At 39.8% G+C, this 16,352-nt stretch overlaps 1 pseudogene; it reads left to right on the forward strand.

The window, feature by feature from the left end:
• Positions 1-1,020: 1,020 nt before the first annotated feature.
• LOC109677779 (ubiquitin-conjugating enzyme E2 W-like) lies at positions 1,021-1,476 on the forward strand (annotated as a pseudogene).
• The last annotated feature ends 14,876 nt before the right edge of the window (positions 1,477-16,352 follow it).

Genomic DNA, 16,352 nt, shown 5'->3' on the forward strand with positions numbered 1-16,352 from the left:
CTTATGTAGGTAAATGAAAAAATGAGAACTGTAGAAACTTTTCCAGGAGTGGAAGGAGGGGGGATAAAGGAGAATGATGGAGGAGGTGAACCCCATTATGATATATTGTAAGAACTTTAGTAAATGTCACAATGTACCCCCATACAGCTATAATATGTTAATAAATGTAACATTAAATTCAAAAGAGGAAATTCTAACTGTGGCCCATAGCTGAGCCACAGGGGAACTCACATGGTCTCCATGTCTTGTTTGTGTGCCTGCTGACAGCCTTCAGAAGGAAGTCACAGTCCATGTGAAGACAGTCATTGTGCTGTGTTCTCCTTGGCTGTCCATGGTTGTTCTTGCAAATCGATCATATGTTCATGGTATATTAAGATTCATTCAATTTTCCAATGGTTGCATAGAGACTGCATTATTTATTACATATATTATGAGTATTTCTGTAACTTGTGCTCTTTTTTGTAGTCTAATTTTCATTCATATGTAATTTGTTTTTCTTATAAGGATGCCTTTTCGATTTCTATGAAATATATCTTGTAATTTTAATACTGTGGTATTTTACTTTATTCACATCACTTTGATCAATATGTTGTGCTCTTCAAGATTTTTTATAGTTAAATTAAGTCTGTTTTAGACTTTCATCTCCTTGCTGTATGCTTGTGAGTATTGTGTAAGGTTTGATTTCATATGTATGTATATATAAATTTTATATGCACATATATTTCTGTATGCACGTATGTGTGTGTGTGTGCATTGTAGGTCTGGGGTTTTATACTTAGGACTCTGCACTTGACAGGCAAGTGCTCTACCACTTAAGCCATGGCCCCAGCCATTTGTGCTTTACTTATTTTCAGATAGGGTTTCGTGCTTTTGCCTTGGACTGGCGTGGGACCAAAATCTTCCTACTTCTGCTCCTTAGTAACTGGGATACAGACAAATGCCACCACACCTCCTGGTTAATTTACCTTTTTTAAAAAGAATCCACTCTGGCCTCACTGGCCTTGGGGGGATGGTTCCATCATGGTGTCAATGCAGAAACAGCTACAGAAAGAACTGTTGACTTTGCAAAATGACCCACCTCCTGGGATGACTGTAAATGAAAAGAGTACTTAAAATTCAATCACACAGTGGACTGTAGACATGGAAGGTGCATCAGGTGCTTTATGTGATGGGCAAAATTTTCAGCTTCTGTTTAAATTTAGTAGTTGATATCGTTTTGACTCTCCTCATGTCATGTTTACTGGTGAAAATATTCCTGTTCACCTTCACGTGTATAGCAATGGTCATATCTGTTTTTCTATTCTCACAGAAGACTGGTCCCCTGCTCTCTCAGTCTAATTGGTTTGTCTTAGCATTATCAGCATTCTTTCCAGCTGCAAAGAGAAGAGACATCCACCAGATAATTCATTTTATGTGTGAACATGTAACAAGAATCCAAAGAAAACAAAATGGTGGTATTATGATGATGCTTGTTGATGCCACTCTTATCATCCACCTAACAGAAGATAGTCCTACCGAGAAAATGAGCACTTTGATCATTCAGTCTTTGAACTTTAACCTTTGACTGGAAGTGACCTACAGGCAATGAAGACTACTCCTTTTACTGCATTTTTACTCGTGGGCATTCTGGGGGCATATTGATTGCTGGTTCAGTTCAGGCAGCTGACACACTTTTATTAGTCATACAGTATTAATGCAGGTGTCAGGGAATATCAAATATAATTCCATTTTTAATTTTTATTTTTTTAAGCTTTCGGGAAAAGTTCCAGGTCCTTATGTGCAACAATAATGATTTCCTTGGTGGTTTTGAGACGTTCATTGCCGACAGTGGATGTTGTAACAGGAAAACTTTTCATTAATTCCTTCCACTCCATGATTAATGCATGATAGAGCCTATGAAATGAATTTATTGGTTATAGTAGGATTATAAGATAAAGTGAGGGATCCAAGAGAACTTTGAAAGTCAAACCAACTATTTATATTTGGATTCTATGCACAGTGATCCTAAGGTTAACAGCATGAATTAATATGCATCTTTAAAGGACTATAATGAAAGATCATTGCATATTTATTTAATTGTTTATATCTGCTGTCAAATTGTTTTGACATGGTAGGTTTTCAAGTCACATTGGCAGAGAGATACAATATGTTATCACTATGGTGAAAATAAATTCATTTGTTGTATATAGTTCCTCAATCTGAAGTAAAAGTGTGAATAATATAAGGTATGAATGGTTTGATCAAGGCTTTTAGTTTGGAAGTAAGAAAGATGGCAGTGATTATAAAATTGCTGCAGTTCATCATTTGGGTCTGCTATGTGTACATTAAAGATTTTTTCCAAGTAGATTACATTCTTGTTACTTCCTGCTAGTCATCAGCATGAGCTCTACTGCCTAAACACTATTTCTTTTATTTATGTTTGGGAAAATCCATACATATTTTTGCTTTCAGTCTTGTTTCTTTTGTAACATTTTAAGTCAAGTTTGAATGTTATAGTACTTTAATTGAAAAGCTTATGTCAAGTTTTTTTTCTTGTTAATTTTCTTTACTTGTAAGTATCATCTTGTCCTTTAATCCTGTACCCTTAAAAAAAATGAATCCAAATCCAGGTGGCTAACATCGTGTTGAATAGCACTTTCTTCCCTCTTTGCAATGAAAAGATTATTCTGTCATGGATTTTGCAGCATGGTGTGGTGTCATTATCTGATTGCAGTTTCATTTACACTTTCCTGATTGTGAATAATACTGAACATTTTTTCATGTCATTATTGCCAGCTTGAGGTTTTTTTTGCATGTGAAATGTCTGGTCATATATCAACAAATTTTTAATTTGATTTCATTAAATTCTAGAGTTCTTTATTTGAGATGCAAAGTTCTTTTAACATATGCAAGTCAGTAAAAATTACACATCATTAACAAGATGAAGAAAAAAACGTGATTATTTCAATAGATGTGCAGAAAGCATTTGATGAAATTCATTATCCCTTCATGATAAGAACTCTCAAAAATCAACACAGAAGGACTTGTCCACACAATAAGGACTATATATGATGAACTCAGCCCACATTGTAGTAAGTGAGGAAAGTTGAAATACTTTCCTAAAGTTCAGAAACAAGATGAAACGTTCATTTTTGCCATTCTTCTTCAATATGTCTGTCACTGGAATTCTTAGCTGGAGCAGAAGCACAGGAAATAAGGGGCAGCCAACCAGGAAAGGAGGCATTCCAATTATCCTTGCTCACAAGCAATATGAATTTCAAGATAAATGCTGACTACACAAAAACAGAAGTGGTGAAAGTGATGAATTCAGCAAGGTGAATATGGTGAAATCCACCGTATTTTCAACTTGCTGTCCTGTGAGCGATTTTCCGTGGTCCATATAATTCAAGACAATCTGAACCAATCATAATTTCACCTTTCTTTTCCTCCTTACCTTTTCCTAACTTTGTTCCTCTTTATTTTTCCTTCATTCTCTCTATTCTGTCCTGAATGCTCACAATGCCTGGAGGAATTAAAGACAGATAAAATATACAATGCCCTTGGCAAAATTATTGAAATGTTGATTAAATTTAAATTTCTTCCAAGAATGTGACGTGGAAACCAGCAGTGATGGTTCTGTTCAGATTGATTCTTTTGTGGGTATCTCATCATTTGAACTGGGGCTCTTCATTGTTCATCTCCCTTGAAAACTTATAGTAGCTCAGCATGTACTTTTGTGCTAATGGCTGAGCTGATGTCTTAAATCTGCTTTGCTATGCATTCTTCTTATGGTTCTAGTTCTTTGACAGTAGGTGTCTGTAGGAAGGCACTCTGGATGACAGTATCTTTTTTTTTCTGTACTGAGGTTTGAACTCAGGGCCCACAACTTGAGCCACCCCTCCACCTCTTTTTGTGAAGGGTTTTCTTCAAGAGAGATCTCAAAAAGTATTTAGCTGGCTTTGAAGTGCAGTTCTCCTGATCTGTCTCCTGAGTAGCTACATTAGAGGTGTGAGAAACCAGAATCTGGCCCATCTGCCCTTTCTCTGGTGGAATGGATCAAGGTGTAGGCCCTGAGTTCAAACCCCAGTACCACAAAAACAAACAAAAGTAAAAGAAAAAGCCTAGATTATCAAGAGGATAGTCTATCAAGAGTGGTAGAAACATGGATATGAAAGATTATTCTGATGAGGGTTTTGACATGAAGACCATTGGAGAGAAAGTTTTATCAATTTAGAGAACACATGACACTATTAATAACTGCTGGTAGGAATATGACCATCAAAGGTTCTTCTTGTAAAGTCTCAGAAGAAAATGAGCAATATGTTATTGTCAACTGGGAGAAAGTGATCTTTGACCTAGAGGCAGAAAACTTGGTTGACTTGTGTTTTACTGTTGGGTGGAAAGCCTGATTTGTAAATCATTAATTTGAATATTTAGTGACAAATTTCTAAAGTGTTGAATGTGAAATCTGGTTTTCTCTTGCTGCTTACAGTAAGAAGAATGAGACAAGTTGATGGTGGAGCAATCATAATGAAAGTAGGGAGGGGAGAAGGGAATAAGAAAGAGTAACAGAGGAGGTAAAGGTGATCAAGCAGATCAAATGCATGCATGGGAACACCATGATGAAACCCCTCACTATGTCCAATTTAATACCTGCCAACTAAAAAGAGGAAGCAGCCCTTGATCATTTGGGAGATCCTCATCCTATCTAGACTTCCACAGGGGTAACATGAGGAAAATCACCATTTGAAGAGATACTCAGGGATGAATTATGTTTTCTGAAGATCGTCTTGGACATTTTGTTGAGCATAGACTGAGGTTGGCCAGAGTGGAATTGGGGAGTAGTTGGGTAACTGACTTTTTTATCCATGAACTACTTGGTGGAGGTTCAATGCAGTCATGCAGCTAGAGGCAGTGGATGGGGTGGAATTCCTGATATATTGTGAAGGTATAACAGGAAGAATCCATTGATGGATATAATGTAGGTTATAATAGTATAAGTATGATTCTAAGCAGCTTGAGCTCAGCAACTGTAAATACAGAGTGGCCATTTACTGAAGTGGGGAAAAATTGGAAGACATTTTTCTTGGCGATGGGGTTGGGAGAATGCAGAGTAAGGGGAAAATCAGGATGTTGATTTGGGGCATGTTAATAAGATAGCCAAGTGACATCATCAAGGAACCTGTGTGATACCAGTTTCCAGTTGATGTAAACAGTTTGGGCTGAATATATGGAGTGGAAAGTGTTGGTGCAAAGATAACTTGAAGGTCATCAATGGAGAGACTATAGCTGGGGAAGAGGAAGAGAGGTAAGCTCTGAGCACTCACATCTGAGAAGGGGTGCCAGACTTGGAGGATGAACAGGGGAGATGAAGGGTGCTGGGAGCCCATGGAAGCCATTTCCAAGGAGATGGCAATGACCTGTTGTTTCAATATTGCTGATTGATCGAATAGGAAGAGGATGAGAACTGTTCCCCAGAAGGAGCTGCATGGGAGTCATAAGTGATGCTATTAAGAAAGGCTGTGATGGAGTGAGGAGAGTGAGCATGTGACTGGAGTTGTTTGGGGGAGAATGGCGGATGGAAATTTGAGAATGGGGTACACATAACTCAAGGCAGATTCTGCAAAGTGCAGAATAACCTAGGGTGGAAGCTGTGGGGTGTTGGAGAGGCCTTCATTGTCCTGTCTCCTCCTGCTCACTCTCCATCCCCACTAGAGTGGACAGATCCCTGAGAGCCCAGAGTCCTGGTCACTGCATCCCATGAGAAGCTCATGCTGAAAGTATTTGCTTTTGCATCTGCCCCGCCTCTGAAGCAAGCTCAGTCTGGGCGGCCTGGGGCCCAGACTCGCACCAGGAGTAGGCCACCACCACAGACCATCCAACTCATGATGCCTGGATTGGAAGTCCTCCTTCCTTCCTTCCTTCCTTCCTTCCTTCCTTCCTTCCTTCCTTCCTTCCTTCCTTTCTTCCATGCTTCCCTCCTTCCTCCCTCTTTCCCTCCTTCCTTCTTTCTTTCTTTCCCTCCTTTACTTTCTTCTTTCACTTCTTTTTTCTTACTTTATTGCTTCTTTCCCGCTCCCTTCCTTTCCTTTTCTTTTCTTCCTTTTGAGAGTTTATAGTTATTTTAAATCATAGATTTTGCTAACATTTTATTTTTGTCTTGAGTTCAGATTTTTAAAAATACACTTCCAGTCTTCCAAAACATTAAAATAAAATAGCCTAATAGAACAATTTCAAAATTTTGTCTTTGAATTTGGTGAATGTGCAATGTTCCTTCTTTTTTTTTTTTGGCAGTACTGGGGCTCGAACTCGGGGCCTACACCTTCAGCCACTCCACCAGCTCTTTTTGTGATGCATTTTTTCAAAATAGGGTGTCACAAACTATTTGCCCAGGCTGACTTCGAACTATGATCCTCCTGATCTCTGCCTCCTGAGTAGCTGGGATTACAGGTGTGAGCCATCAGCACCTTACTTGATGTTCTTTCATTTTTGCAGTATTCTCTCTCTCTCTGGCTTAGTAAAATTATAGAGGAAAACTTGTGTCTTTTTCTACCAGATGGATCTTAGTAAAACCAAGAAGGTAACATCAAAATTGGGACACCTCCACCTGTGACCTTATGTCTATGATTTTCTGTTCTCATCACCAAGACTACATGTAGCCAATGTCCATGTGGAAGCTGACATGTGTACTGGTATGCTTTCTCCATGCAGTTCTCAAGTAAGTGAAAAAGAAGAACATAACCAATTATAGGTGTTTTGCATCTTTACTTTTCAATAGCACAATACATATCACGGAATAATTGTTTGATAAAAGAAAACACGATGACGTTACCCTGAAATATGAAGAGCCCGTATACCTCTGCCTTGGTGCCTCATCTGTATACATGTGTTGCAATGGTGCCTTGATATTGTTCAGAGTACATTCTTCAAAACTGAAAGAAATTTAATGTTACCTCATTAACATTTCATGGGTTCCTGCAGTTTTCAAATGATCATTTTTAATGGTTGCATAATGTTCTATTTTGGTAAAGTAGTAACATAAACATAACAGTTTTAGCTAATGAATTATGCCATAATTGCCCAAGATATCTAGACCAGATAATCTCAGTTCTCTGTGTAATTTGGCAATTTGGACACATCTTATATGATGAGTCTGACTCTGTTACCTGGGGTACCTTTGGGAGAAACTCAATCCACAGCAGGTCAGCATATTTAAAAAAATTAAATTCTTTTGTAAAAGCCTGTATTCTTTTTAGATTTTTTTTTATTTGGCGATACTGGGGTTTGAACTCAGGGCCACACACTTGTTAGGCAGGCACTCTACCTACTTGTTAGGCAGGCACTGGAGCCACTCCTCAAGCCTCTATTTGTTTGGGTATTCTGGAGATCAGGTGTGGTGAGCTCTTTGCCCAGGCTGGCTTTGGACCATGATCCTCCTGATCTCTGCTGCTTAACTAACTAGAATCACAAGCATAAGCCACTGATGCTGGGCTTCTTTTTTTTTTTGATATTTAACTGTTAACTATTTCATATGCCTTCAGTGGGAACAACTTGCATTTACCTTAGGCCAGAGTGAGAGGGCCCCCTTTTGTGTCTCCTTCTTCCTTGAGATATGCCTCTGCCCATGGCTCAAGAAGCCCATGGGGTCAAGGAGACTCGGCTACAGAGCCCACGCTCTCCAACTCTCTCTCATCATGGAACTCTCTACTCCAATGAGCAGTGTATGGGCTGGACTCTTATGGTGACACCTGAATATCAGCTTCTGCATGAATTTTATTTCTATACTTTGCCTCATTGGCACAATATCAAGAAAATCAGTATTCACAGAAATAAGTATTTGCATAGGTGCCAGTGTTCAATTGCATATCTTATAGTCCTAGGATTTTCTTCAATACACAAAGATGCCATGAGAGACTTTCCTTAATGAGCAACTACAAGGAAAAACACCTGTTGGAACCACAATGTACAGTTGTGCTGGCCTCATGTTGGTAAAAATGCAAATATATCCCCACTCTAGTTGAATGTATTTTCTGACCAATAAATTTAAGTTTTATTACTTATAAAATATTGGTATTTTAAAAATAAAATGAATGCCATAAAAATGTGTGTTCCCCTCCCCCAAACCACTTATTATGTGAAGCAGTTTGAAGACAGGGATTAACCCCTGCATGTTCAGGCCCATGACCTAAGACACAGTGGAGGGTTGGGGCCCACGTCATTACACTAGGCTGTCTTCCAGTTATTGGACTGATTATCTGAACTTCAAGCTGCCGGGATGACAGTTCATTTGCTCTTCCATGCGAGTAGCCTTTGTGCCCCTGCTGGCCTTATTGGCTACCCTAGTGGTTCAGAAAGACCATATAAAGTGGCACCCAGAATAGAGCCATCCCAAACCCAAGGTCTGTGTCAAAGGCCGAGTCCTCAAGTGTTTCAAGAGAAGAACTTACCTCTTCTGCTTAGTCCCTCATTCAGAATGGTACATTCAAGCCATGAAGAATTCTGTTAGGTAAATAGTCCAGATACATCTCACAACAGAGCTGTGGTCCAGTCCATGTGACCTAAGTAAATGTGGAACTGATGTTACTTGTTTGACTGACTACCAATTCACACTGCCTTGCTTTTGTTTTGGTTCCAGTTCCTTAACTTGTCTAGGAGATTTCTATTGGCTACCATTCCACCAAACTTTCTCCAGGTTTGTGAGCTTGTGCTGAATGTGACCATCTTGGTGCTGATGCAACATGGAGCAGCAGCCACCAGTAAGGGCACCTGTGGGCTGTGGTTGTGTTACAAAATGTTTCACTGCTTTAGTATATTACAATCAACATAGAGCTAAGGTGCCATTCAATGAAATGATGTAATTAATATGTCAAACAGAGGGTAATTGTTTTGTTAATAAAACACAGAAGTAGAATGAAAATGTGGAACACAAAATAAAATGACTTTCTACCACTGTTGACACTCTGCAGTCAGTGCTAATGAAAAATTATGTTTCAAATTTAAGAAGAACTGATTTTAAGTTCTTTTAACTGGATGTCTTCTAAGGTTAGATTAATCATGAGTTTTGTAATTTTTAACCTTTCATCTCTCTAAACTCCTATTGGGAGGAAATATTTGAAAAACAGCAAGAATAATAAGAGAAAGAATGTTGATGAGGACTTAAATCCTGCTAACTGAATAAGCAGGGAAGAGAATGGAACTACCCAGATCTTTTCTTGACCTGGTGGATTATTTCTTAAATTATCAATTTAATAATTGATAAATTAATATTTTAAGTCCTTAAGACCTTAATATTTTACTTTAAGTTCCCTCCTTTTCTTCCTTTTTCTGACTTTTTGTTTCTTCATCTGCAGAAATACAGTGAGAAAACAGTGAAGTTAGAATTTATCCACCATTCATCCATCTGTCCATCTGTCTGTTCATCTGCCCACTCATCTATCCATCCAGTCATCCGCCTGTCTATCCATCTGATCATTCATCTACCCAATCACCACCAGTCTAGTCTGTGAGGAGCAGATTATGAGAAGCCTATGAGAAACTGACATGAGCACAGCTATGTCAAATAATTAGCAGGCTGGGATTGGCAATGTTCCCAGCCATAGAGGAGGGTGAGGGCAAAATGCAGCACACCTGCTTTTCCTAAGATGTTTACTTCCAGGTTCCCCCTGTTCCAGGTAACTACAATGTCACCCACCCCCAAGAACTGTTGCTCTCCTTCCTCATTTGCCACTGAATATAATAAACTCGCTGGAGGTGGTGGAGGCTGTTGTGTGTCTCCATCAAAGCACCCAGCCCACCTGACCCCAGCTTTCTGCATGTTTGTCTTCTGTCTTTTGTCCTTTCTCAATCTCCCATTGCTCCCAGTTGGGTTCCTAGGATGAGCTCATACAGGCCATGAGACTAGTCCCCTAGTTTTTCAGTACTATCATGAATCCATCAACATATCCACCCATCCACCCCTCCAGGTATTTATTCTGTCATTCACTACACACTTATGGAACACTGTCTATGAGTCAAACAGTAACAATTCCCTAGGCAGTGGGAATAAAAAGCTGAATAAAAATATTTCTTTCTCTTAGTGAGTCATGTTTAGGAAACAAAAGAGTCATGGCAACAAAAGAAAAACAGAGACTACAGAGTAGAGAACTGAGCTTCAGGAAGGAGTTTGAAGGATCAGTTAGAGTTCATCAAAGAGAACAGGGAGCATTTCTAGGAAAAGAAAACAGTGTGTGATGCCTAGGGACTTGAGAAGAGCCAGGAGTGCTTGACATTAAGTGTGTCTGAGGTACTGCAGGCAGTAACAGGAGTCCATCTAGAAAGGGAGCCCAGGACAGATCACAGATGACCAACAGAGCAGTAGAATCAGATACACATTATGGAAAGATGATCCTTAGGCAGGTGTGAGTGGATAGATTGGAGGCAAGTAAATCCTGGTGCTCGGGTACCTGTTGTGGATACTTGATTTTCATTTGCTTTACCTTTAGAGGATAAAATAACATTATTTTATGAATGACTTTAGACACATAAAAATATGAGAATAAATTACAGTCTAAATCAATTCAAAATATGAAAAATATCTGATGGTCTAAATTAATTCAAGATATGAAAATAACTGATGGCCAAAATCAATTCAAAAGTCTCGATCAATTGCTGTTTCATAGGGTCAGTTTACCACCTCTTCCTGGTTGATCTCCAACTGCAATTTGGTTTTGATGATCTTCAAATGGAAGCAAATCCTGAATAACTCAGCTGAGCTACAGGAGGTATGCACACATGTCTGCTTCTCACATGATTGGGTCTCTCCTTAAGAGTGTCTCTAGCTCACAGTCAACCCTCTACCTGTGCATTCCACATCCATGGATTCACTGAATATCAAAAGTATTAGAAATACAATTTGAATTTGCACTGAACAAGGGCAAACTTTTTCTTCTTATTATACTGTTAACAGTACAGTACAATAACTGTTTCCATAGTATGAAGCATTATAAGTAATGTAGGGATGGTTTAAAGTAAGGAGGAGAATGTTGTAGGTCACATGGAAATGCCATGCCATTTTGTGGAGGACACATGAGCATCTGGGGAATTTTGGTATCCTTGGAGTGTCCTAGAACTAATGCATTATAGAAGTGGAAGGACAAGTGTACACTTACTGGGGCCAGGTGGGAGGTGGCAATGGGAGATGATAGCCAAACAGGAGAGTTTGCTTAGTAAAATATAAGATCCCTGGATACAGCCGACTCCTGTTGGGTCTCACTTTTCTACAAGTGTGCCTTTCTTCTTAGCTTGTCATTTTATCTGAGCACTCAAATGCAGTTTAGAACTGATACAACACTTGATTGATATGGGAACCAGTGGGAGGAGGTCAAGTGATGGTTTGAGGTTTTCTGACTAGACATAGTAAGAGGGGGTCCAACAGGAAGGTGGTGTCCCAGCACAAGTGTGCAGGGGCATAAGTAGATGAGTTTCCAGAGAATGAGACAGTCATCATGAGGGAAGGAGGTATAGAACTTGAAGGCTGGCTGAGTTTGTCAAAGTTGAGCCTCACTTCCCAAAATAGGTGACACAAGGGTTTGGACTACATAGCCCCTAAGATGAACTTCACATTGTTGTTGCAGAGGCTCGGGGATGTCTTTTACCTGCAGAGTCCCCTTTTGTGACTACAACCATGACAGCTCTTCTGCTTTGCAGGTGAAGGTCCAAGAACACACACCTGAAGCTTTGGGCCACCAAATCTTCCTTCAGACCCAGCTGTGGGGAGTGGATTATAAGAAGCCTATGAGAACGTGACATATTCAGAGCTGTGTCAAATAATTGGCAGGCTGAGTTTGGCATGGTCCCAGCTGGACAAGGGGGTGGAGACAAAATGCAGCACAGCTGCTTTACCTAAGTTGTTTATTTTGAGAGAGAGGGCAAGTTTCTCTTGTTACAATGTCATGCCCATCTCCACCTCCTTTTTACCATTATATATAAAAGAGTCCCTGAGAGGACAAGGTTTTGGTGGATTGGATGGAGGATGAAATGATTGGTTGGCTGCTTGTGAGAATGACGTTGCTGGTGCTACTGCTGCTGGCTGTTGTGTGTCTGTGAGTCTGAGGGCCAAAACTTAAAGAGATTAAGAGAGAACATGGGACAGTGCCAATCTGAGGGCCAAGACTTTAAGAAAGATTAAGGAAAACATGGGACAGTGCGAGTCTAAGTAAAGAGACTTTAAAGAATAGAAAAGAGAAAAGACTTTAGAAGTAAAGTTTTAAAGAACAGAGAAAAGAAGCAAAACAAGAGTTATTAGAGAAAAGAAGCAATGAGGCTGTTGTGCTTCTGCATCTGAGCAGCCCAGCACACATGATCCCAACTTTCTGCATGTTTGTCTTCTATCATTTGTCCTTTCTGCATCTCCAGTCACCCTCAGTTAAGTCAGGAGAACAAGAGTTTGCTCGAAAGCTCACAAGAAGTGGCACCTGAACAGGGACCTATCTACAGAGGAACTCAAAGCCTGAGATGAGGAGACACTCTCTGGGAAGTGTGTGCATAATAGAGAAATGAAAAATCAGCAAGGAACAGAAACACAAGCAAAGTGAGCGGGAGAGTGAATTGAATACAGTCAGGTATAAAACCATGGAAAACTCTATATATAGACTTTTAAAAAGCTATGCTAAAAAAGTTAGATAATGGAAAAAACAGAAGTAGAAATAAGGTAGAAGAAATATGATAGAAACAGAAATACAGTAGAAGAAATAGGAATACGATAGTAGAAGAAATACAGTAGAAGAAATAGAAATACAGTAGAAGAAATACAGTAGAAGAAGAAATATATAAGGTAGGAGAAATGTGGCAGAAGAAGAACTATAAGGTAGAAGAAGAATACTTTGGGTTATAGTCCAAGTAAGGTAGTAGAGAAAAGAAGTATCCAGGATACATGACTTACCCCTTACAGCCAGTCATTCAGAAGTGTGAAAGGCAGTAGCAAAATGCTGTGGGTGATGGAACCGCTCAGCCATCAGCCCCACCTTAAAAGTGAAATTCAGTCTAGAAATTCTGATTTTGATTTAGTATCAGATGAGGAGGGTCAGGAGGACACTCTGGCCCATCAAGTACTGGAAATAATGCATTTGGGTTTACCTTCACAGGCCAAGAGACTTCCTACTCTTGCTAAGAGTCCCCTACAGGCTGTCTTGCAGGTGGCTCAAAGTCAAAGAGGTTTCACCTTGTGCTTGAGAAACTGGATCATAACAGCCCTGGCATACAACAGAGGTTTTAAGACAACTCCTTGGATTCAGGAATGGGTTCCATCAGGAGCATTCAAGAAACAAAAAAGGGGGAGACCAAATTCAATCTGCCAATTTGACACAGCTGTGCTTATGTCAAATTCTCATAATCCACTTCCCACATCAAGCCTCCATGTTCAGGGGACATTTTGGAGAGCCCGTCAGTCAGGATTGAGGCATGACTATTTAGAGGAGACTCACTGTCTCCTGTTAGGATCTTGATACATACTAGATCAGTTTGGCTCACTCCTCTGTGTGTTCCCACACCTTTGTGAATACCCTTCCCATAGCACTTGCTGTGGTTTGCCTATGGCCTCCAAAACTTCATGTGTGGGAATAGATACATTGATAGCATTTGGGGTGGGGCTTTTGGGAGATCATTAGGACTAGAGAAAGTTGTGAAGGTAGGACCCTCATGATGGCATTGGTGGCTTTATTAGAAAAGGAAGAGACCTGTCTTCCTATGTGACATCCAAGGCCCTCACCAGAGGACAAACAGATGCCAGTGCTATGCTCCTACACTCCCCAGCCTCCAGATCCACAAACCAAGTAAAACTCTAGTTTTTATGAATCCCCCAGTCTCAAGTTCTGTTATAGCAATAGAGAATCACCCAGGATTTTAAACATTTAAATGCAATTATTGTTACTGTGTACACTGTTGTGGTTTGGCCTTTGGACTCCAGATCTGTGCTCTTCTTAGTCTGTTTGTCTAGGTTGGTAGCCTGCAGTCTGATACGGCCAGCACACTTATGGGCTGATGTGTAGTTTGAAATAGAAGTTCTGCTCAGAAGATTTCACTTTCTTGTCTCCCATCTGGAAACATTTTATTAATTGACAATTTTATGAGTCACTTTAATTGGTGACCCTAAGCACTTCTCATTGTTGGGGCAGAAGAGATATGAAGCCCTATTTGGCTTTTACTCCAGTTCTATCCCTCTTTATGTCCCAAGTTTTTTTTTTTTTATGTTATAATACAGTTGAGTAATACCATGTAAGGATGATATTTACCTTAGAATGGTAAATATTTTGAGATTAGAATTAAAAGGAAAGTGGCCTGGAAATACAACATTGTGTATCCACAAAGCTCCATGGATGTTATATATTATGTGTTTGAATCACCTATTGCTGCTGGAACAAGCTACCACCAATGTACTGGCTGAACACAACTCAATTTGACTATTGTGTAGTTCTGGGTGTCGAAAGTCTGAAATGGATCTCCCTAGGCCAAAATCAAGGTGTGTGATGGACTGTGTTCCTTCTGGAGGCTCTTGCTGAGGTACTGTTGTCTCTTCTAAAACTCCTTTTTCCCTGTACCTTTCTAGGTGCAGTGTATGGGTCCCCAAACCAAGCCAAAAAAAAAAAAGATAAATAGGAGAAAAAACAGGATTAATTATTCCAGCATGCAAGGGAGGTGGGGTTTACACAGAAAAATGTAGCCCAAGGCAGTTGATGATTGAGGTTTATCCACCATTTTAGGCTAAATAGGAAAAGGGGTTTGAGCCATTTTGGTGGAAAGGCAAGTTCTGGACAAGTGAGAAAAGAATTTCTGGAGAATAAGGATTATTTCCTTGGACAGAAAAGAGCCTCTCAGGGGATGAGAGTGATCTGATCTGTTCCTAGTGTAGGCTCCTCTTTACAAATGTCAACTTAACTCATAATAGTACATTTCCTTTATGAAATAAGAAACTTACACTGTAGATTTAGGCAGTTAGGGGGAGGTAAGGAGTTTTCCTGTGTGTGCTGTCTTTATATTTTGGGGTGGCAGGTTCTGGTGAGATGGTAGGGTCCCTGAAAACCTCCATTATGACCTCCCTGTGACCTTAAAATGGTAAAAAGAAGAAAAAGCAGGATGGACCAGAATAAGGACAGTATGAGGACCAGTGCACAACCAATCAGAACTCGGCAGGCACAACCAACCAGAATGCTGCTTTCTGTACACTTCATTAGCATAGAGACTGAGCACCACCCTGGAGTAGAAATGTTAAAACTTCAGACCACATCACTTCTCTGGCACCCTCTCTTGGGACACCTCCCAGCTCTGAGCTCTACACTTTGCAACTTTTCTGTCTCAATAAAAGCTCTCACTTTACTCACTCTCATTATCCATGAAGTTCATTCTTTGCCTTCATGAGACAAGAATTTGGAATGCTGACCCCTGCCACCCTCTGACTAAACACCTAAGTCAACAAGGTTGAATGGAGGCTTTCTGTCCTACACACATCTTCTGTAACACTGGAACTTATCACTATTTTCATACTCTTTCTGGCTTCTACAGCCAGCCTCTTTCCCTGCTTGTGGCCTCTTCTCCATCATTATGTTACTGGATGGGAATCTCTGGAAACTCTGGTCAGAAGACACCTAGGTTCTTACATCCCACATGGAAAGAATCCGGGCAGGACAAGTAGATGTAGTGAGGGTGGTAATAAAGTTTACCCAAGGTAAGGGGAAGACACTGCCAAAAGCAGTGTGGTCCCTGCCAGGTTGGATGGAAGAGAAAAAGGGAGAGAGAGAATACAAATACAAGAAATGTTATGAAAACATGTCACACTAAGGGGAGGTCACTAACAGGAGAGAGAGGATAAAAGAAAGAAGTTAAGAAGATGCATAATATGGTTGATGTACTTTCTATGCAAGAATGAATATGGAATTTTTAAACTTGTTGAAATCACCGTAAGAAGGGGACTAATGTAGAAAGTAGAAAAATAGAAGGGATGAACCAATTCAGGGTCTAATACATATATACATGGAAACGTCACAAGGACACTCCCTGTGTATCTATCTTAAACAAATAAAAATGTCTTTTTTTTTTCAAAAATAGGGTATAGGAAGATAAAACATGTCTTGTCTGGAGTTCGTACCAGTGGGATGGGGGAGGATATAAAGAAAGGGTGAAGCACAGTGAATATGTTAGAAGTATTATGTACTCATGTATGGAAATGGAAAATTGAGACTTATTGAAACTATTCCAGAAATGGGGGGAGGAGGATGAAGGAGAATGATGAAGGGGGTGACTTCCACTATGATATATTGCAAGAACTTTGGTAAATGTCACAATGTACCTCTAAAACAACAATAATAACAAAGATTTTTTTAAAAGAAGAAGAAACGGAAAAA

This window comes from Castor canadensis, chromosome 2, assembly GCF_047511655.1.
Source record: "Castor canadensis chromosome 2, mCasCan1.hap1v2, whole genome shotgun sequence".
Classification (NCBI taxonomy): domain Eukaryota; kingdom Metazoa; phylum Chordata; class Mammalia; order Rodentia; family Castoridae; genus Castor; species Castor canadensis.